The sequence below is a fragment of the Saccopteryx leptura genome, chromosome 1 (genome assembly GCF_036850995.1).
Source record: "Saccopteryx leptura isolate mSacLep1 chromosome 1, mSacLep1_pri_phased_curated, whole genome shotgun sequence".
NCBI lineage: Eukaryota > Metazoa > Chordata > Mammalia > Chiroptera > Emballonuridae > Saccopteryx > Saccopteryx leptura.
In genome coordinates this window covers 188,511,442-188,533,792 of record NC_089503.1, presented here as the reverse complement: position 1 = coordinate 188,533,792, position 22,351 = coordinate 188,511,442, and the positions used below count along the sequence as shown (strand labels likewise).

Sequence of the window (22,351 nt, the reverse complement as noted above, 5' to 3'; positions counted from 1 at the left end):
CCCCAAAAAAGTGATTACAACGAATGAAACACTGAAATCACCTTCTTCACACATTTTTCAAGTTTCAGATATGCATCAATCAGTGTAAAGCCCAACACAATATAGCACATGAAGGGGAGTATTTCCTGGTTAAGTAGAAAATTGTGCAGATGGCTTCTAGAAGAACTTTATTCTAACTCTATGCAGTTTTACAGTGAAACATTTCATTTAAAAGTCTGGACGTTCTTTCTTCAATTTGCTATAATCTATGTTCACTGAGCAGAACTTGTTGTGATCATTGGGAGCCAGTTTGTTCCAGCATTCTGGGTTATTCTTTCTGTCCCAACAGACGTCTGGCTTATACAATGCCGGGGCAAGACATACAATGTTGCCGCAGTACCTCTGGTTCCAATAAGTATAAGGAGGGGTATTGAACTTGGATGCTTTCTATCCTGACCAAGAACCTGACAGAGCATGGTTGTGGCAGATGGCTGGGAAGCAGAGAAAAACAGAACTGCACAGCCTGGGATCAGGTAGCTTGTGCCACCTTTTTTACTCTCAAACATAGTCATCCTCCAGGACTAAGGCTGGGTGTTAAACATCATTGCCCACCTGCCACCCAGGAATGACCTTGAGTTATCCTCTCAATCACTTCCTCAGCATCTCTTACTTATACTCACTGAAGCAGCTTCCTCAGTACCTCCTCTGCTCTATCAATTTCTCTTCAAGCCATGTTTCTCATGACTGCCATTTCATTTCTAACCCTTTAGAGAAAACTTTTTGTGATGCTTTAAGAACCATAAGATGAAATTCAAACCTGTTATTTTGATAATCAAGACACAAACTCATCAGAAGTCTGGTTTTACCTGTCTTTTTGGCCAATATATGCATTGACCTTCTGCTCTGATCATGTCAAATAGAGTTTAGTACTCCCACACAGCATGCTGCAAACGGCCACATGTTGTATTCCCATGACTTCTCCTGCCTAGAGTGCCCTCCTCACCTTATTTCCTGAACCACTCCTCCTTGTCCATTACAGGGTGAGCTGCAGCTGCAGGAAGCGGAGATTTGTCACTCACCCTCACCACATCACCTCACTCCGGCTGAGTCGAGAGCCATTTTTTCTGCTCCCAAAACATCATGGCTTGATTTAAATGACTCTACTCATCACTTATTTATGTTGCAATCAGGTTTTCTCAGAAGGACTTAATTTCTTTCTACTCCTATATCTAATGTGTCTTAGTTACTGTGACAGTAACTTTATTAGCAATTATCCTTCTAAACATTCCTTTTACTTAAGTATCCTCATTTTTAAAGTATAATTTAGAAAACTGAAACATAAAGGGATTAATTAAGTAATTTAACCAGTTATTAATTGGGAGAAAAGGGATTTCAACTCACCTTTGTAACTAGAGCTTAAACTGTAATCACCATAAACTTTAATCTTGCTTCCCCCCTGCCCCTCCTCCCTTCCTCTTCTCTCTTTCTTTCTTGTAATCTGAAGTTGTGTGCTCATCTTAGTATTCCTCAGAATAGGATCTAGCATGGCTGACATTTAAAACCATGTATTCAATGAATAAATAAATTCTGACATCTACTACAATTTCTTTCCACTGCATAATTTACTGGCCATTAAAGTGAAATTGGAAAAAAAAAACAATAACTTTGTAACAGAAACAATTCTGAAAATTCATGTTCTCCAATACAGTCAAAGTTTCATATCAACATATTAAATGTCTGGTAAGTTTTATTCTCCAGTAAACCTATTCATTCCTGACTCTTAAGAGTAAAGCACATATGGATACAAGATGGCAGTGGAGGAGGTACGTATTACACTCACCTCCTCCCTGGACCAAAATGAAGAAGAAAGTCTTATAATCAAGAATTCACAGAAGAAGCCACATCAAGACTGGTAGGAAGGATGGAGACATGAAAATGGCTGGCTCCACTCCCACAAACAAAGTCTGAGGTTCAAGAGGGATATCTTAGCTATGGAGGTGGGTTTGGGGGTTGGGGTTAATCCTGAGAAGTGTGGAGCTGAAATCCAAAGCTGAGCTCCACAACTCAAAGCAACAGAGTCAGGAAGAAGTGCCCACATAGCATTTGGTTTTAAAAAGCAAAGAGGTTTCTGTTTTCCAAAAAGAGATGGGAATCTGCAGAAATGTGGGCAACCTCTTAAAGGGCCAATGCACAAAATCTCATGCACAACCACCTACTCTAGATAGCTATAGAGGAAGGGTTGAGTTGACTAGATACATGTGAAGTGAGTCTGAGGTTTGTGGCTCGGGGGAGAGACATGGTGGGCAGCAGGAACTAGGACCCTTATAATTGAACCATTCTCCAGTACCATAGTCACTATCTTTTGGGCAGCGCACTCCACTCCATGTGGAATCAGCCTAGGGGAAAGAAAGAGCCCCACCCTCAGGAATCTCTCTCAGCCAATCTGGCAGAGCTTAGGCCCTACTGAAGGGTCAGCGACCTTGGCCAGAAAGTAGAGGTGTGGACAGACATAGGTGGTGACAGTGTCTTGGTTGTCTGTCTTTGAGACTGGAGTTATTCCCCCCAACTTTCCTTGGAATCCAACTGGTACTTACTCCTCATGGGAGTTTCAGTAGAACCACTCCTCTATTGACAGAAGAAATATCTGGGCTTTAGAGGTCCCACCTGTCTGATTCCTAGTGGCTCTAACCTCCCAAGGTTGGAGGAAATCTAGGACTGACTGAGACCTATGGTTCTGGGGTGGGGGCCATACCCACTAACTTTCCTGAAGGCTTATGAACATCTCCTTGTCAGGTGACATCTCATTCTCCCAACTCTACCAGAAACTCTTTCAGTGACCATGACTAACAAGCAGCCATGAAATAGAGGCAGATGGAGGCAACCAGAGGCAGTTCTCAGGGTGCCTTGGGTCCTTTGCTGACCTGTCCCCAGGCCCAATGCTTGTAAAAGGTGGACTTAGTGTGAAGCTTGGTCCTTCCACATGCACCTAATCCCAGCAGAGGCAGCCACAATCTGTGGATTGCTTGAAGATCCAAATAGGTTGGTGAGGGCAGTCAAAGGGAGTGTCTTACATTGGCCTGTACCAGGTTTCCTCCCAAGACCCCCAAAATCAACAAACCCAGTGCCCAGCTTTAGACAATATCACAGCAGAATCCAATTAGGTTTAGAAGTAGCATATTCAAAGGAAGATCTCATCAAGCAGCAAACCCAGCTGAGGTCAATTCTGCTTCCTGTGGTCAACACCTACATAAGAACTTGTACACATTGGTTGAGGTAGAGCCTCATAATCAGCCAGTCTGAGGTTCAATCCCATGCACAATGGGCCAAAGGCAGTCAAGATTCAATTAAACTAGGAGAGCCCATATAACCCACACAAGGGACATTCCTGTTGTATCCAGCTCTAGCGATCAAGGAGTCAATACCACTGGACCCAATCGAACACCTACTTCATAAGGCCATGCCATGAAGACTGGAAATCATAGCTGATTTATATAATACATTGAAACAAACACAAAGAGGCAGCAAAATGAGGAGAAAAAGAAGCAGGCCCCAAATGACAGAATCAGAGAAGTGTCCAGAAAAAGAGATCATTGAAATGGAAATAAGCAATTTATCAGATACAGAGTTCAAAGTAATGTTTATACATATGCTCAAGGAACAAAGTGAGAACTTCGACAAAGAGATATCAAGCATAAAAAAAGGACATAGAAACCATAAATAGTAACCAGTCAGAAATGAAGAATACAATATCTGACATCAAAGATACACTGAAAAGAAGAAACAGCAGGTTCAATGAAGCAGAGGACTGAAGCAGCAATTTGAAAAATAAAGTGGGGAAAAAACATTCAATCAGAACAGCAAAAGACAGAAAAATTAAAAAGAATGAGAATAGTTTAAGGGATCCTTGGGACAACATGAAGTGCAAAAACATCCGTATTATAGGTTATTCCAGAAGAAGAAGAGAGAACGCAAGGGATCAAGAACCTATCTGAAGAAATAATGACCAAAAATTTTCCTAATCTGGTGAAGGGAAGACACTCAAGTCCAGGAAGCATAGGGCCCACAACAAGACACATCATAATTAAAATGGCAAAAGTTAAAGAGAAAATCTTGAAAGCAGTAAGAGAAATGCCATTAGTTACTTACAAGGGAGCTCCCATAAGGCTGTCAGTTGATTTCTCAACAGAAACATTTCAGACAAGAAGGGACTGGCATGAAATATTCTAAGTGATGAAAAGCAAGAACCTATAATCAAGACTACTTCATCCAGCAAGGCTGTCATTTAAAATTGAAGGAGAAATAAAGAGTTTCTGAGACAAGAAAAAGCTAAAGGAGTCTGTTACTACCAAACTAGCATTACAAATAATGTTAAAAGGCCTGCTTAATAATAATAATAATAATAATAATAATAATAATAATAATGAAGAAGAAGAAGTAGAAGAAGAAAAGAACAGAGAAACATAATTGAAAGAATAAAGTGGCAATAAATACATATCCATCAATAATCCCTTCAAATGTATGTGGCTTAAAGGCTCTAATCAGAAGACATAGGGCAGTTAAACAGATAAGAATGATGTTTATAAGAGACCAAGCTCAGGCCCTGGCCAGTTGGCTCACTGGTAGAGCGTTGGCCTGGTGTACAGGAGTCCCAGGTTCGATTCCCAGCCAGGGCACACAGGAGAAGCATCCATCTGCTTCTCCACCCCTCCACCCCTCCTTCTTCTCTGTCTCTCTCTTCCCCTCCCGCAGCCAAGGCTCCATTGGAGCAAAGTTGACCCGGGCACTGAGGATGGCTCTGTGGCCTCTGCTTCAGGCACTAGAATGGCTCTGGTTGCAACAGAGCAACACCCCAGATGGGTGTGCCAGGTGGATCCTGGTTGGGTGCATGCGGGAGTCTGTCTGACTGCCTCCCCATTTCCAACTTCAGAAAAATACAAAAAAAAAAAAGAGAGAGAAAAATAAAATAAAATAAAGGCTATAGTAAGAGATAAGGAAGAACACTATAAAATGAAAAAGGAAAAATCCAACAATAGGATATAACTCTTGTAAACTTTTACACATCCAGTGTAGAAGCACCTATATATGTAAAGCAAATTTTTTTGGAGATAAAGGGACAGATTGACAGGAATACAGTTATAGTAGGAGATTTTAACACCCCATTGACATTAAGAGATAGATCTTCCAGACAGAAATCAACAAGAAAATGGTGGCTTTCAGTGACATTGTATCAGCTGGATTTAATAGATGTCTTCAGAACATTTCACCTCAAAGTAGCAGAATACACATTCTTTTCAAATGCACACAAAACATTTTCTAGGACTGACAGCATGTTAGGAGATAAATCTCAATAAATTTAAGATTAAAATCACATCAAGCATCTTCACTGACCATAATGGCATGAAACAAGAAATCAGTCACAAGAAAAAAAAAGGCACACAAAGATATGGAAGATAAAAAACATATAACTAACCAATAAGATCAAGGATCAAATCAAAAGATACCTTAAACAAATGAAAATGAGAACACAACAACTCCAAATCTAGAAGACACAATGAAAGTAACCCTAAAATGAACATTTATACCATTACACACCTACCTCAAGAAACAAGAAAAATATCAAATGAACAATTTAACCTTATACTGAAAGAAACTTGAAAAAGAGCAACAAAGAAAGCCAAAAGTGAGTAGAGGAAGGAAATAATAAAGATAAGAACAGAAATATGTAAATAAAATAGAGGGTAAAAAAAAAGTACAAAAGATCAATAAAACCAAGAGCTTTTCTTTTGAAAAGATAAATAGTATTGACAAATCTTTAACCAGACTCATCAAGATAAAAGAGGGCCCTGGCCGGTTGGCTCAGCGGTAGAGCGTCGGCCTAGCGTGCGGAGGACCCGGGTTCGATTCCCGGCCAGGGCACATAGGAGAAGCGCCCATTTGCTTCTCCACCCCTCCGCCGCGCTTTCCTCTCTGTCTCTCTCTTCCCCTCCCGCAGCCAAGGCTCCATTGGAGCAAAGATGGCCCGGGCGCTGGGCATGGCTCTGTGGCCTCTGCCTCAGGCGCTAGAGTGGCTCTGGTCGCAATATGGCGACGCCCAGGATGGGCAGAGCATCGCCCCCTGGGGGGCAGAGCACCGCCCCTGGTGGGCGTGCCGGGTGGATCCCGGTCGGGCGCATGCGGGAGTCTGTCTGACTGTCTATCCCCGTTTCCAGCTTCAGAAAAATGAAAAAAAAAAAAAAAAAAAAAAAGATAAAAGAGGACCCAAGTAAATAAAATCAGAGATGAAAGAGAAGTAACAGACATCAAAGAAATACAGAGCATTATAAGAAAATATTACAAACAACTACATGCCAACAAATTGGACAACGTGGATAAAATGAATAAATTCCTAGAAACAACTGATCTTACAAACCTGAATCAGGAAGAATCAGAGAATCTTAATAGACAGATTATAGCCAATGAAATTGAAGCAGGAATAAAAAAACTCCCAACAAACAAAAGGCTTGGACCAAATGGCTTTATAGGTGAGTTTTACCAAACATTGTAAGAAGAATTAACACTTATCCTTCTCAAACTATTCCAAAAATTTAAGATGAGGAAAGACTCCTAAGCTCATTTTATGAGGCCAGCATTATCATAATTCAGAACCAGGTAAAGACACTACAAAGAAAAAAAATTATGGCCAATATTCCTGATGAACATAAATGCTAAAATTCTCAACAAAATATTGGCAAACTGGATCCAGCAACACATTAAGAAAGTACCATATTTCCCCATATATAAGACACACTTTTTTTGGAAAAATTTGGGGTCTAAAAACTGGGTGCGTCTTATACAGTGGTTATAGATATTTTTACTTGCATTTCCCGCTTTTTTGCCCTTGTTTTTGTGTTCATTGTTGAAGACGGTGATTCATTATCAGACACAGATGAGGACAAGCTACTGGATGGGAGTTTTTACAGTGATGAGAAGTTGTATGAATTTTATGATGAATAAAACTTGAGTTCAATAACTTTATGCAATACATTTTTTTATTCAAATTTTGGGCCTCAAAATTAAAATGCATCTTATACATGGGAACGATTTATACATGGGGAATATGGTAATACACCATGATCAAGTTGGATTTATTCTGGAGATGCAAGGTTGATAGAATATCTGCAAATCAATAAATGTGATACACAACCAACAACCATGTTGGGTTTTAGTTGAAAGCGAGGGATGGTTATAAAATATTTAGGAAATGTAAAGACTTAAGAAGAGCCAAGAAAACCTTGATAAAGATACATTGATAAGAAAAGCAATGTGGTCCCTGCTACTACTCCAGGGCTCGTGGTCCTGTGGGACCATTAGAATCTGAGTGTAAGTTCTTCAGAAGAAAGAGTACAGAATATATGGGGAACCCAACTTAGTCCAGAAGCCTCTCTGAGAAAGTGATCTTTAAGCTGGAGTATTAAGGATGGACAGTAGTTATCTAGGTGAGTAGGCAAGGTAGGAACATTCTAAGGGTAGAGAAGAGTTCATTATAATTTCCTGAGAAAGTGCATATAAAATGGAGCAGGGAACAGTGAGTGCAGGATAGAGACTGACAAGGGTAAGTAGTTGAATAAGGGCTAAAACTTGGTAGGGTTTTGAGGGCATATTAAGGAATTTGTACTTTATGCTTAAAGTCAGTCTTTTAAGAGATTCTCCTCTCCCAGGGAATAAAATAATTTGCATTATCACAAGTGTTCAAAATATTATTCTATCTGCAGTGAGGAGGATCAAATATGGAAGTTGGGAGAGTAAATAGGAGGGTTTCTCCCAAAAGTTCAGAAGAGAAGAGCAGGTGTTTAGAGTGAAGTAGAAGAGGTGGAGAAGACTGGCTCAATGAGAGGGCGGTCAGACTGTCTCTTAGGGAGGCACTAACCAAACAAAGGAAACACTTGGTGCCAGAGTTATGGGCTGAATGTTTGTGTCCCTCATAATCCATATGTTGAAGTTCTACCCCACAATGTGATGGGATTAGGAAGTGGGGCCTTTGGGAGGTGATTAGGATTAAAGGAGATCAGAAAGGTAGAGCCTTCATTAATGGAATTAGGGCCCTTCTGAGTGTCAAGAGAGAACTGATGCCTCTGCTCTTCTCCAGGTGAGGATGCAGGAGAAGCCTACAGTCTGCAATGAGGTAGAGGGCTCTCACCGGATCTCTGCCATGCTGGCACCTGCATTTTGAACTTTTAGCCCATGGGAAGTAAATGTCTGTTGTTTATAAGCCACTCAGCCTATGACACTTTGTTACAGCAACCTGATATGACTAAGACACATATATGTGGTACTAATAATTATCCTAGAACAGGGTTATTAAATATTGGGAGAGAGGTTTATTGAATTATGAATCTTGGAAGACTAGGTGTGAAACAAGGAGGAAAGGAAGAAAGGAAAAAGAGAAGGAAGAAAGAAAGGTAGGCCTGACCTGTGGTGGCGCAGTGGGATAAAGCGTCGACCTGGAACACTGAGGTCGCCGGTTCGAAACCTTGGACTTGCCCGGTCAAGGCACATATGGGAGTTGATGCTCCCTGCTCCTCCCCCTTCTCTCTCTCTCTGTCTCTCTCTCTCTCACTCCTCTCTCTCCAAAAAATCAATAAATAAAAAATATTTAAAAAAATGTTTAAAGAAAGGTAGAAGATATGGAAGGAAGGAGAAATAAAGGGAGGAAGGGTGAGAGGAAATTCAGGACCCCATAATGTCTTTGAGATAAGTCAGGAAAAAGAAGGAAGAGGTGGAAGATAAAAAAAGAAAACTCTAAAATTCAAAGCCAAATGAAAGGTTTACAGATAGAGAATGAAACAACAAAAGAAGGCCTGACAAGGTGGTGGTGCAGTGGATCATGTCGACCTAGGACTCTGAGGACCTAGGTTTGAAACCTGGAGGTTGACACCTTGAGTGTGGGAACTTAGACATGACCCATGGTCGCTGACTTGAGCCCAATGGTCACTGGCTTGAAGCCAAAAGGTTGCTGGTTTTAGCTCAAAAGTCACTGGCTGAACCCAAGGTCACTGGCTTGAGCAAGGAGTCACTGACTCACCTGGAGCTCCTCCCACCCCCCCACCCCCCGCATCAAGGCAAGTATGAAAAAGCAATCAATAAACAATTAAAGTGCCACAACTATGAGCTAATGCTGCTTATCTCTCTCCCTTCCTCTCTGCCTGTCCCTGTCTGTCTGTCTGTCTGTCTCTTGCTAAAGAATAAAAGTAATAATAAAAAGAACAAAAAATAAATCAGTGGAAAATTTTTCTTACAGGTCAAGATATAGTTCACAGAGTTGAGAAAAGGCTGTGGTCATTTTAGCACAGTCTACAGCAGGGGTAGTCAACCTTTTTCTACCTACCACCCACTTTTGTATCTCTGTTAGTAGTAAAATTTTCTAACTGCCCACCGGTTCCACAGTAATGGTGATTTATAAAGTAGTGAAGTAACTTTACTTTATAAAATTTATAAAGCAGAGTTACAGCAAGTTAAAGCATATAATAATAATTACTTACCAAGTACTTTATGTCAGATTTTCGCTAAGTTTGGCAGAATAAGTCTTTATAAAACAACTTACTATAGTCAAAACTACCTTTTTATTTATACTTTGGTTGCTCCACTACCACCCACCATGAAAGCTGGAATGCCCACTAGTGGGTGGTAGAGACCAGGTTGATTACCACTGGTCTACAGGGTGTGCTAAACCCTGGAAGCATCAGCCAATATACTGAATGAAATTTAATTGTCTTAATTATAAGAATTAATAATTCAACAGACAATCAAAGAATGGTATATTTTAATTGGTTATTTGATATTTTGACAAGTATATTCAATTTGAAATTAAACTTTTCTTATTTTGGCACTACTAGAATTATTTTGTGTTCCTGGATGTAAGCTCGAGAGTACACAAGCTCAAAAACTTTATAAAATGAGAGAAATTCATAGGTTAAAATTATACCATCGATAACCCATAGTAAATGAGACATGTTAAAAAGTTAAATTTATATAAAACACATGAGAAGAGCCATTTGATTCAAAATAAAGAGCATACAGTTTGTTTCTTTTTGTTTTACTTAAGAACAATGGTTCCCATTACCAGAATAATGTCATTTGTAGGCAGAAATCATCACTGTGAATTCAGGGGTGATGGGAAACTGAATGTGACTCCAACTTCTGTCATCTATTCACTTCTGCCACACTTAAAAAGACATCTATGTCTATTTTAGCTTGTTTTCATCCCTATAAAATGAGTTCCATCAAGATTAAAGTAATAAAAATAAAAGTATTTAATGTATTGAAATGTTACGTATAAATGTTATACACAATCTTATCCTGTTATTTCTGGATATGACATTGCCTCAACTTCCAAGTTAAAGATAAATTTTCTTGCTTTTGTCTATCTCAGTGTATCTTTTCCTAACATCAGTTTTAGTTTTTTTTCAATGGATATAGAATTCTAGTTTGATAGGTTTTTGCTTCTTTCGGTACCTTAAATAAGTCTTTCTGCTTCCATGGCTGACGTCAGTATTTATTCATAGATATTTTTCTTTCAAACGTGATCTTTTCTTTCTGGATGGTTTTAAAGTTTTCTATTTGTCTTTCACTCCTATGAATCTAGTTGAGGTTATCTTTGCTCAGGGTTTACTGAGCTTCTTGAATTTTCAGGTTGAAATCCTTTATCAGATATGGAAAGTTCTCGTGCATTTTCTTCAAATGTTGGTTCTGATCTTTTCTCCTTCTTCTCCTCCTCCTCCCCCTCCTCCTCACTTCCCCCTCCCCTCCCTTCCCCTCCTCCTCCCCTGTCCCCTCTTCCTTCTTTGTTTTTATTAAGTGAAAGGCAGGGAGGCAGAGACAAACTCCTGCATGTGCCGCGACCTGGATCAACTCCACAAGCCCACTACCAAGCAAAGCTCTATCTGGACTGCTGCTCTGTTGCGGGAGAAGGGGGAGAAACAGATGGTCGCTTCTCCTGTGTGCCCTGACCGGGAACCAAACTTGGGACTTATACATGCTGGACTGCCACTCTACCAGTGAGACAACGATCCAGGGCCTCTCTTCTCCTCCTGGATACTTTCTATTGCCTCATATTTGAGACCATCAGCCCTGTCCTCTGTTGTGACAAGTGATTTTTAAATCCATTTAATTAGTTCTTGATTTAGCAGTTCAAAAGCTCATTTAATATTTTTTTTATTAAATTTAATGCAGCAACATTGATAAATCAGGGTACATATGTTGAGAGAAAACATCTCCAGATTATTTTGACATTTGATTTTGCTGTATACCCCTCACCCAAAGTCAAATTGTCTTCTGTCACCTTCTATCTGGTTTTCTTGTGCCTCTCCCCTCCCCCCACCCCCTCTCTCTTCTTCCTCGCCCCAACCCCCCCACAACTCCCCCATTACCATCACATTCTTGTCCATGTCTCTGAGTCCCATTTTTATGTCCCATTCATGTATGGAATCATACAGTTCTTAGTTTTTTTCTGATTTACTTATTTCACTCCAAATAATGTTATATCAAGGTCCATCCATGTTATTGTATTAATAAATGATCCGATGTCATCATTTCTTATGGCTGAGTAGTATTCCATAGTATATATGTACCAAAGCTGTTTAATCCACTCATCCTCTGACGGACACTTGGGCTGTTTCCAGATCTTCGCTATTGTGAACAATGCTGCCACAAACATGGGGGTGCATTTCTCCTTTTGGAGCAGGTCTATGGTGTCCTTGGGGTATATTCCTAAAAGTGGGATAGCTGGATCAAAAGGCAGTTCGATTTTCAATTTTTTGAGGAATCTCCATACTGTTTTCCACAGTGGCTGCACCAGTCTGCATTCCCACCAGCAGCGCCGGAGGGTTCCCTTTTCTCCACATCCTCACCATCACTTATTCTGTGTTGTTTTGTTGATGAGCACCATTCTGACTGGCATGAGGTGATACCTCATTGTGGTTTTAATTTGCATTTCTCTAATGATTAGTGCTGTTCAGCATTTTTTCATACGCTTATTGGCCATCTGTATGTCCTCTTTGGATAACTGCCTGTTCATTTCTTTTGCCCATTTTTTTTTGATTGGATTGTTTGTCTTTCTGGTGTTGACATTTACAACTTCTTTACAAATTTTGGTTATTAACCCCTTATGAGACATACTGTCAAATATATTCTCCCATTTTGTAGTTTGTCTTTTTATTCTGTTCTTATTGTCTTTGGCTGTGCAAAAGCTTTTTAGTTTGATATAGTCCCATTTGTTTATCCTTTCTTTTATTTCACTTCCCCGTGGAGATAAATCAGCAAATATATCGCTGAAAGAGATGTCAGAGAGCTTACTGCCTATGTTTTCTTCTAAGATGCTTATGGTTTCATGGCCTACATTTAAGTCTTTTATTCATTTTGAGTTTATTTTGTGAATGGTGTAAGTTGGTTGTCTAGTTTCATTTTTTTGCAGGTAGCTGTCCAATTTTCCCAACATCATTTATTAAAGAGGCTCTCTTTACTCCATTGTATTTCCTTACCTCCTTTGTCAAATATCAGTTGTCCATAGAGCTGTGGGTTTATTTCTGGGTTCTCTGTTATGTTCCATTGATCTATATGCCTATTCTTATGCCAGTACCAGGCTGTTTTGAGTACAATGACCTTGTAGTATAACTTGATATCAGGAAGTGTGATACCCCCCACTTTATTCTTCTTTTTTAAGATTGCTGAGGCTATTCGTGTTCTTTTTTGGTTCCATATAAAATTTTGGAATATGTGATCTATATCTTTGAAGTATGTCATTGGTATTTTAATTGGTATTGCATTGAATTTATAGATTGCTTTGGGTAATATAGACATTTTAATGATGTTTATTCTTCCTAACCATGAGCACAGTATATATTTCCACTTGTTTGTATCTTCCTTAATTTCTTTTATCAATGTTTTATAATTTTCCGAGTACAAGTCTTTAGTCTCCTTGGTTAAATGGACTCCTAGGTACTTTATTTTTTGGTTGTAATAGTGAAGGGGATTGTTTCCTTAATTTCTCTTTCTGACTGTTCATTGTTGGTGTATAAAAATGCCTCTGATTTCTGAGTATTAATTTTATATCCTGCCACGTTGCTGAATTCGTTTATCAGGTCCAATAGTTTTTTGACTGAGATTTAGGGTTTTCTATATACAATTTCATATCATCTGCAAATAATGATATTTTTATTTCTTCTTTTCCACCTTGAATGCCTTTTATTTCTTCTTCTTGTCTGATTGCTGTGGCTAGGACTTCCAGTACTATGTTGAATAAGAGTGGTGAAAGGGGGCACCCCTGCCTTGTTTCTGATCTTAAGGGGATTGCTTTTAATTTTTGCCCATTGAGTATGATGTTGGCTATGGGTTTGTCATAGATGGCTTTTATCATGTTGAGGTATGTTCCTTGTATTCCCACATTGCTGAGAGTTTTGATCATGAACGGGTGCTGAATTTTACCAAATGCTTTTTCTGCATCTGTTGAAATCATCATGTGGTTTTTCTCCTTCTTTTTTTTTATGAGATGAATCACATTGATTGATTTGCGAATATTGCACCAGCTTTGCCTCCCCAGAATAAATCACACTTGATCATAGTGAATGATTTTTTCCATATATTGTTGGATCTGGTTTGCTAAAATTTTGTTGTGGATTTTAGCATCTATATTCATCAGGGATATTGGCCTATAATATTCTTTCTTTGTGTTGTCTTTGCCTGGTTTTGCAATCAGAATTATGCTTGCCTCATAAAAGGAGCTTGGAAGTCTTCCTTCCCATTGAATTTTTTGAAATAGCTTGAGAAGGATAGGAGTTAGCTCTTCTTTGAATATTTGGTAGAATTCAGTTGTGAAGCCATCAGGCCCCAGACTTTTCTTTACTGGGAGTTTTTTGATAACTGTTTTGATCTCATTTGGTGTAATCGGTCTGTTTAGGTTTTCTGATTCTTCCAGATTGATTTTTGGAAGATTGTATGTTTCAAGGAATTTGTCCATTTCATCTAGGTTGTCTAGTTTTTTGGCATACAGTTCTTTATAGTATTTTCTTACAATATTTTGTATTTCTGTTGTGTCAGTTGTTATTTCTTTACTATCATTTCTAATTTTATTTATTTGAGTCCTCTCTCTTTCTTTCTTGGTGAGTCTAGTTAAAGGTTCATCGATCTTGTTTACCTTTTCAAAGAACCAGCTCCTAGTTTCAGTGATCCTCTGTATTGTTTCTTTAGCCTCTATTCATTTATTTCTACTCTGATCTCTATTATTTCCTTCATTCTACTACTTTTGGGCTTTACTTGCTGTTCTTTTTCTAGTTCTTTTAGATGCAGGGTTAAGTTGTTTATTTGAGCTTTTTCTAGCTTCTGAAAGAGTGCCTGTAGTGCTATGAACTTCCCTCTCAGTACTGCTTTTGCTGTGTCCCATAAATTTTGAGTTGTAGTAAGCTCGTTGTAATTCATTTCTAGGAATTTTTTTATTTCTTCTTTGATCTCATTCTTAATCTGTTCATTATTTAACCACCTGCTATTTAGTTTCCATGTGTTTGAGAATTTTTGAGTTTTTCTGTTATGGTTGATTTCTAGTTTCATGCCATTGTGATCAGAGAAAGTGCTAGATATGATTTCAATCTTCTTAAATTTGTTGAGACCATGTTTGTGCCCTAACCTGTGGTCTCTCATAGAGAATGTACCATGAGCACTTGAAAAGAATGTATATTCTGCTTCTTTAGGGTGAAAGGTTCTGAAGATATTTATTAAATCAAGTTGATCTAGTGTGTCCTTTAAGTCTGCTGTTTCTTTGTTAATTTTCTTTCTTGAGGATCTATCTAGTAATGTTAATGGGGTATTGAAATCCCCTACTATTATAGTATTGCTGTTGATCTTGACCTTTATATCCATCAAAGTCTGCTTTATATATTTAGGTGCTCCTATATTAGGTGCATAGATATTTATAATAGTTATATCTTCTTGTTGGATTACTCCCTTTATCATTATGTAGTGGCCTTCTTTATCTCTTACTATATCCTTTGTTTTAAAATCCATTTTGTCTGATATAAGTATTGTTACCCCAGCTTTTTATTTCATTTTCATTTGCATGAAATTTTTTTTCCATACTTTTACCTTCAGTCTATGTGCATCTTTTATTTTAAAGTGTGTCTCTTGTAAACAGCATATGTATGGGTCCTGTTTTCTTATCCATGCAGCTACCCTATGTCTTTTGATTGGATCATTTAATCCATTTAGAGTTAAGGTTATTATTGATATGTAGTTGTTTATTACCATTTTATTCTTTAAAGCTGTATTCCTTTTTTGTTATATTCTTTCCCCAGTTTGATATGTTTACAACAGGCACCTTAACATTTCCTGCAGCATTGGTTTGGTTGTAATGAATTCCTTGAGTTTGTTTGTTTGTTTGTTTGTTTTGTTTTGTTTTGTTTTGTTTTGTCTGGGAAGCTTTTTATTTCTCCTTCAATTTTAAATGGTAGCCTTGCTGGATAAAGTAGTCTTGGTTCTAGCTTCTTGTTCTGCATTACTTTGAATACTTCTTGCCATTCCCTTCTGGCCTCAAGTGTTTCTGTTGAGAAGTTGGATGTCATCCTTATGGGGGCTCCTTTGTAGGTGATAGCTTTTTTTTCTCTTGCAGATTTTAATATTTTCTCTTTATCGCTTAGCTTTGGTAATTTAATTATGATGTGTCTTGATGTAGGTTTCTTTGGGTTTCTCTTTAATGGAGTTCTCTATGCTTCTTGAACTTGTGAGAGTTTCTCCTGCATTAATTTAGGGAAGGTTTCAGCTATAATATGATTGAACAAAGTCTCTATTCCTTGTTTTTTCTCTTCTTCTTGAGAAACCCCAATGATAAGGATGTTATTTCTCTTCATGTTGTCACAGAACTCTCTAAGAGTTTCCTCAGACTTTTTGAGTCTCTTTTCTTTTTTGTTCTCTGCTTTCTTGCCTTCATTCAAGTTGTCTTCCAACTGGCTGTTTCAAACCTCAGCTCTATCCATCCTGTTTTTAATTCCTTCCATTGTGGTCTTCATTTCTAATATTGTATTTGTCATCTCCAACTGATTCTTTTTTAATATTTCAATTTTCTTTTTTTATACTTGCTATTTCTTTATTAAGGTGTTTGTAATGGCCATCCATTGTTGTTCTAAGATCCCTAAGCATCCTTACAATCATTATTTTGAACTCCACTTCCAGAAGTTTGGTTATTTCCATATCACTCAGTTAATCCCCTGAAGGTTTCTCTTGTGGTTTCATTTAGATTGCACTTCTCTGTCTTCTCATTATGTCTGTGTTTGAGTGTTTTGTTTGTGGAGCTGGTTGAGTCTAGGCTTGGTGTTGGTCTGCCTCCAGTTTTCAATTGTGTTATTTCTAGGTCTTCTTGGGTTGGCATCAGCTATTATTTGTAATCCACTTTTGGATTTGGGCCACTTTGAAGTCTTAATTTGTTTGTTTTTTTAACAGGTGATAGTCTTCTTTACTGATCTCAGCAGGGGGCTTCCTTGAAACTGTGACCAGAAATGCAGTGGGTGTAACCTGAGACTCTGAAGGCCTCTTCTACCAATTGATCTCTCTGGAGGCTGGATGTTTTCTTAGCTTCAGTAGGGGGAGGTGTATCTCAGATCTCCAAGGAGATCTGAGTTACTGCCCCTCCTCCCCATTTCTTGTTTTCAGCTGTGTCTTGTTTGCTGATTGGAACTGGAGAGATGTCTGGAGATCTGTGATCCGGAAGCCATTTAATCTTTTGTTTTGTGGAAGGATTAGTCCCTCCCCCAGCTATGGCCACCTCCAGCACTGGATGAGTTAGCTTTTTAGGTTGTCCCCTGCATTTCTCTGCCCCTCACCGTCTGTCCCTCTTTCTCCCCTTTCCACTTGGAAGATAAGCCGGTCCCTTCAACACACCTTGCTCCCTGGTAGCCGGGCCAGTGGCTGTGAGCAGTATTTTCTGCTCTTTTCCCTGGAGTGAGAGCCTCTCTGGGCTCTCAGCCTCATCCCCCCTCCATTTCTTTAAGCAGGGAAGATTCAGGTGCTCCCTACTAGGTTTGTTGTGGCTTCTACTTTGCTTCTTGGTTTTTGAGAGCTGTTCTTGTAGTCCAGAGTTGGTTTTTCACACTGATTATTCCTAAATTGATTTTTATTCCAGTTTGGTGGTGTGAGCTGGGAGTCTGTGCATCTGCCTACTCCACTGCCATCTTCAGATGTCACTCATTTAATTTTTAATATTTAAAAATCTGCTGAAATGCTCTATCTTTTCATTCAGTTTCCCCATTTCCAGGAGAGTTTATTTCATTTCTTAATTTTGGCTTTAAATCTTTGGCTACTAATTCCAAAATCTGGATCATTTATTCATCTCTGTCTATTGACTATATTATCTTTTTTCATCACAATCACCTTTTGTTTTTCTGCTTCTTTGCATGTCTGGTACATTTTTATTACATATTGCATTTGCAGAGGTTCTGGATTATGTTTTCTCCCTCCAGTGCATTTTGAGTGGTGCTCTATCTGGTGGTTAGATCATAAATGGATCACCTTAATCTTACAAAGGCCTAGTTTTTATTTCATCAGAGCAATCTATTTTGGCTTTATTCTTTCTCCTAGGGCATCCTTCTTACCTCTAGAAAGCATCCTCAGGGAGTCCTCACCCAAATCTTCAAGTTTTTGCACTCTGTCTGGGCTCAAACTTCAGTGTTTTCTAAGAACTGTGTGATTTCTAGAATCTCTGGGAATTCAGAGAATGAACTCAACAATTTCCACAGAGACTTCTGGGGTTTCCACTCTGTGACTCATCCCACCAGTGTGCTCCCTAACTCTCTCCCAGTTCTGTTAAATTTGTAGGGTGTGTTCTCTGCCTAGAAACACAGAGCTCCCTGCTTGATCACAAATTCCCAGTACTTTGGCTGGAGAAAATAGCCAGTAAGAAAAAAATCCATGGGAATGGACTCCTTATGGGCCTTCTCTCACTCAGAGATTGCAGCCCTGTGTTGGTTGCTGTTCATAACTGAAAATGTTTTATGTATTTTGTCCAGGTTTTGTAGTTATCTTATTCAGTTAACTGACAGCTATTAGTTGTCTTGTCCATAACCAAAGTCTCATTCAATAACTGAGTAAGTAAATAAATCCCAGGCTTATCCTTAAAATAAAAAACCCTAAAATAAAATATTTCAAAGTAAATTTTAGCTCTAGTTTATCTTCTTTGTTTCAGATCAACATCCTAGGTAAAAGATTCTTTCAGTTTTGACTTGCCCCTAGTTTCATTCATTCTCAAATCTAATAAATATCCCTTTTATATTTTCCTTTTAAACATAATTTAATAAATAAGCTGAACAATGGGGCACCAACCTTAGAATCAAACACAATTGGGACAACTTTGTCCACACTGTTAGTTTTTCATTTCTTTATAATAAACATATGATTTACATTTATCTTGTCCATAAAAATAATGGGAATGTTGGATGGAATCAGGAAATACCACACATATATGAGCTTAATGGTTATTTCTCATTGAAATGAAGTTGTTCCTATAAAAATTTTTTTAAAAAAAATTGTAGTTGTTTCTTTTTCTGACAACTGGTAAATGATTTACTTCATGGTATTCTGTAGAATATTGCCAGGGATTGACCTCAAACTTATCACAAAATGTATAGATCACAGAATCTATTTCTATTGTAGAATATTAAAATATTTCTGTATGCCCATTCTTCTGGCCCTTTGTCTATAGTTTATGGATTTATCAAATTATCAAAGGTACTTGTGTTCCCAGACACAAGTAGCAATTCTATGTAATGGGAAAGATATGTTTCAATTTAAAGTCATGATCCTGTTCCTAGCTATGTAGTGGTCAGTTTATTTAATTTTTATAATTTATCTTTCTCCTTTAATTAAATATGGATAAAATAGTTGTCAGAATGTTTGTTTTGAAGATGAGGGGAATGTATGAAGATAGCTATTCTACTCTATCTGAGCAGTTTTCAAACAGGATTGCTGTTGTATTAATATTGTTGTGATCATCTCAATACTTTGCATATGAGTCACCTGAGCATGGATATTTGAATTTAGCCACAATCTTTCTCATTAGATTTTTTTCCTACTATAACCTTAATTTTCTCCAAGCAATGTTTGGTCTCTTCTCTCCTAAAGATTGTCCTGTCTAGAACAGAGTCTAGACTCAGAAAGGAAATTGTATACTTACATTTTATTGTTCTCTTAACATTTTTTGTCTTCCCAATGAAGAGTTGTTGTGTCTTATTTTCTAGCTCAAAATAGAATGAACAGAATCGTGCTCTTTATTACTGTAAAAATATTCATTTCATTCTGTTCCCAACTTGTTTTCCCTGTTTTTCCCCTGGGTTATCACTATTGTCCTTTCTTATGAGATTTTAATCATTTTTTTCCCTCTTTTTCCCCTGGGTTATCACTATTGTCCTTCCTTATGAGATTTTAATCATTCCTTACATGCTCTTTTAAAAAATCTTCAGAGGCTGTGGGGCGGCCTCCTTGGAAACTCTGCAACTTTGGAATCATTCACTTTTTCCTTATTTAGTTAACTGACAGCAATAGAGTAAGACATTTAATCCCCACCTCCCGCTCGTTCCTCTTATGTTATGTGTGAAATATATAACATATATTGCCTGGCTAGCAAGATCCTTTATTTTTATTTTTGATCAAAAAAGTGTGTGTGTGTGTGTGTAGGGGGGGGGGGCACGTGTGTGCATGCCTGTTTCATTTACTCCTGAGGTGTAAACTTCCAGAAGAGGAAATGCCTGCACTTCCTCTCTCCACTACATTGTTCTCTGCATGAAGACTCACCATATGTCAAGAAATAAATGTGTCAGGCTGCTCTCTAGGAGAAGGTTTTCAACTGAGCCATACATTGTAGCTGAGCTCGGGTTCTTTCATCAATAAGCTGTGACCGAAAAATCGACTTCCTTACCCCTTTCTAAGCAGTATAAGCAAATCAATGTAGAAGAGCCCCACAACCAAACTAACTGACCCACCAATCTAGCCCTGAAGCACCGGGGTTCACATGGGGACGTGTGTGGCCGGGCTACGCGGGTGAGTTCCTTCCCTTCAGCGAGCCCATCCGAGTCCCCGGCAGCCGGGTCCCCTCGCCCTCCAGGCGCCCGACGCTCGCGCGAGGAGCCAAGGCGGAGCGGGGCGCAGCGCCAGCCCGGCACCTGGCCACTGGGGCATGCGCAGAGCCGGCCTGTGGCCCCGGCGGGCAGCGGCCGCATTCTGGGCGCTCTCAGCGCGGGAGGAGGAGGAGTGCTAAGCTGAGAGGAGGCGCGGCAAGCAGCAGCCACCAACGCCACCACCAGGCAGAGGGAGAGTTCGCGAGAGGGAGAGCTCTTCTCTCACTTGGAACGCCTTGGGTCTGCTTTTGGAGAAAGCGACCAAAAATATAAAGGAGGAGCCAGGAGAAGAAGAAAAAGAAGTCAGAGGGAGGCAGGCAGAGTAATAACGGCCGTGGACGGAGAAGGCCAGAGCGGCAGGGAGACCGCGGCACCGGGTGCGGCAGGTGCCGCGGACGCAGCGCCCTCTCACTCCGAGCGCACATCCCGGAGCCGGAGCGCATGCCGCGGCGCGTCGGTGCCACGCCTGAGTCCCACGCTCCGCGTTAGTTCTTGAGCAGCGGCAGCGCCTCTGCAAGGACGGGTGATGGACCGAAGGGCGGCTCTGGGCGCGGCCGCGCGTTCCTAGGACGACGCTCGCTCTCTGAACGCGGAGCAGGAAGCGACGAGAGAGCGCGGTCCCGGTGCCCCCGTGCATCCGCGGCGGGACGGCGGCGCGGAATTGCAACTCGGCGCGGTGGCCAGGTGAGGACACTCAGCACTGTTCGCCCTAGCCTCCCGCCTTATCTCGCTGCGGAAGGAGGAAAAAGTTTTCACATCGGTAGGAAATAGCTTTACCGTGGGGCTGTAAAGTGGGTTCTGTGGAGGGAGGTGGGAGTTGGTCTGTCAGTTTGGGGGTACGGGTGACAAGGGTCTTGAACCTACGGAGAGAGCGATCTGGAGCGAAGTTGAGCTTCCAGAATGAGGGTGGGGTTGCCGGGGTGACACCAACTGCCGGAAAAGGCAGGAGAATGTGAGCGGTTGCCCAGGGAGCCCGGGACGCCCCCAGCCCTCCCGCGCTCGGGTTCCCTCTTTCCAATGCCGGATCCGAGGCACCTAGTGTGCGACGCGAGGAGCTACTGGGATCGGTGCGTGTGGCGCGCGCGTGTGTGCTGTCGCGTGTGGATCCCCGTTTAGTTTCCTGATGCTTTTGAGAAGCTAAAGCAGACACCTCCCGACCTTGCAGTGGGCGCCTGTTTTGAGCGCATTTCAGGCGGAAAAGGCGAATTTGGCGTTTATTGTTGCACCTGGAAAAGGTACGTAGGCCAGGTGCGCGGCGTTACTGATCGCGAGAATGACTCTCGCCGAGCGGCGGCTGGTGGATTGTAGCCGATCTGCTCTCTGCAACCCTCCACCGCACAGCTGCCTCACAGCTGGGTCAGTTTCTGCATGTTTTCAAACCGTGGGGGGGGGGAGGGGGGGGCGCGTGAGCCACAGTGGAATTCACGCATCTACCTTGCGCTGTTGGCTTGTTCTCTGGGCTGCACGCAGGTGGAAAGTGGCAAAGGAACCAGAGGTCTAGGACTTGAATCCATATGGACAGGTTTCAGGAAGGCAAATGTTCACTTATCTGCAAGTATATTTGAACCCTTCCGCCGACCGCGTTTGTAATTGAAAGGACGGCTCTCCTGAGGAGGCGAACGTGGTTATACAGGAGTATTGAGGTTATTGAGGACAATGGTTATTTCACTGAACGCTTGGCACAGACCTTTCATTTTTCTCCTGTCCTCAGTTCCGACAAAACAGATATCCTAATCCCCCATCGTTGGGTCGTGAATGGTTACTATTTGAAAAATAACATTTCTTAAAAAGTGCATTTGTTGATTACGTAGTCCCAAATAATTTTATATCCTGAGTCATTGCATTGCATGAAACATTCATCACTCTTTCCTGTGTTTTCTGTGTTTTTTTTAAAGGCTTGCATTTAAAAAAGAGACCCTACATAAGAATATACACTTCAGGAAGGAGAGCTGAGGCTAGAAGAAATGAGTGCATATAATGTGGAAGGAGCTCATTCATTAAAAACAGAGAGGTCTTTCTGTTCTGCAGATATGGCTTGGGTATACCCTCTTGTTATAGGAGCTGGTGTTGCCAAGTAAATACAACATGCCAGCTGCTTCAGTGTGCATTCACCGTGCCACACAATGTGGCTGAGCTCACACACTCTCTTCACAGAATATAACCTGCCTTTACCTGTGTTTGCATGGTTTCTCTCAATTAGCTTATATATAATTGTTCAACTGGAACACACGTTATTTTTTATATCGGCT

General features: G+C 40.2%; 1 protein-coding gene and 1 pseudogene across 5 annotated transcripts in view; one reads left to right on the top strand and one right to left on the bottom strand.

The window, feature by feature from the left end:
- Positions 1-207: 207 nt before the first annotated feature.
- Positions 208-455, bottom strand: LOC136389113 (cytochrome c oxidase subunit NDUFA4 pseudogene; annotated as a pseudogene).
- A 20,212-nt stretch (positions 456-20,667) lies between these two features.
- The window catches only part of CHRM3 (cholinergic receptor muscarinic 3), a 597,168-nt gene continuing 595,484 nt past the window's right edge, over positions 20,668-22,351 (top strand). The window contains exon 1 of one of the 5 annotated variants that reach the window (XM_066383378.1): positions 20,668-20,786. The gene's annotated coding sequence lies outside the window, so the exon portion shown is untranslated. Of the gene's footprint in view, positions 20,863-21,201; positions 21,338-22,351 lie in introns of those variants that run through there. The other 4 variants (XM_066383358.1, XM_066383387.1, XM_066383348.1 and 1 more) reach the window with 4 other exon arrangements.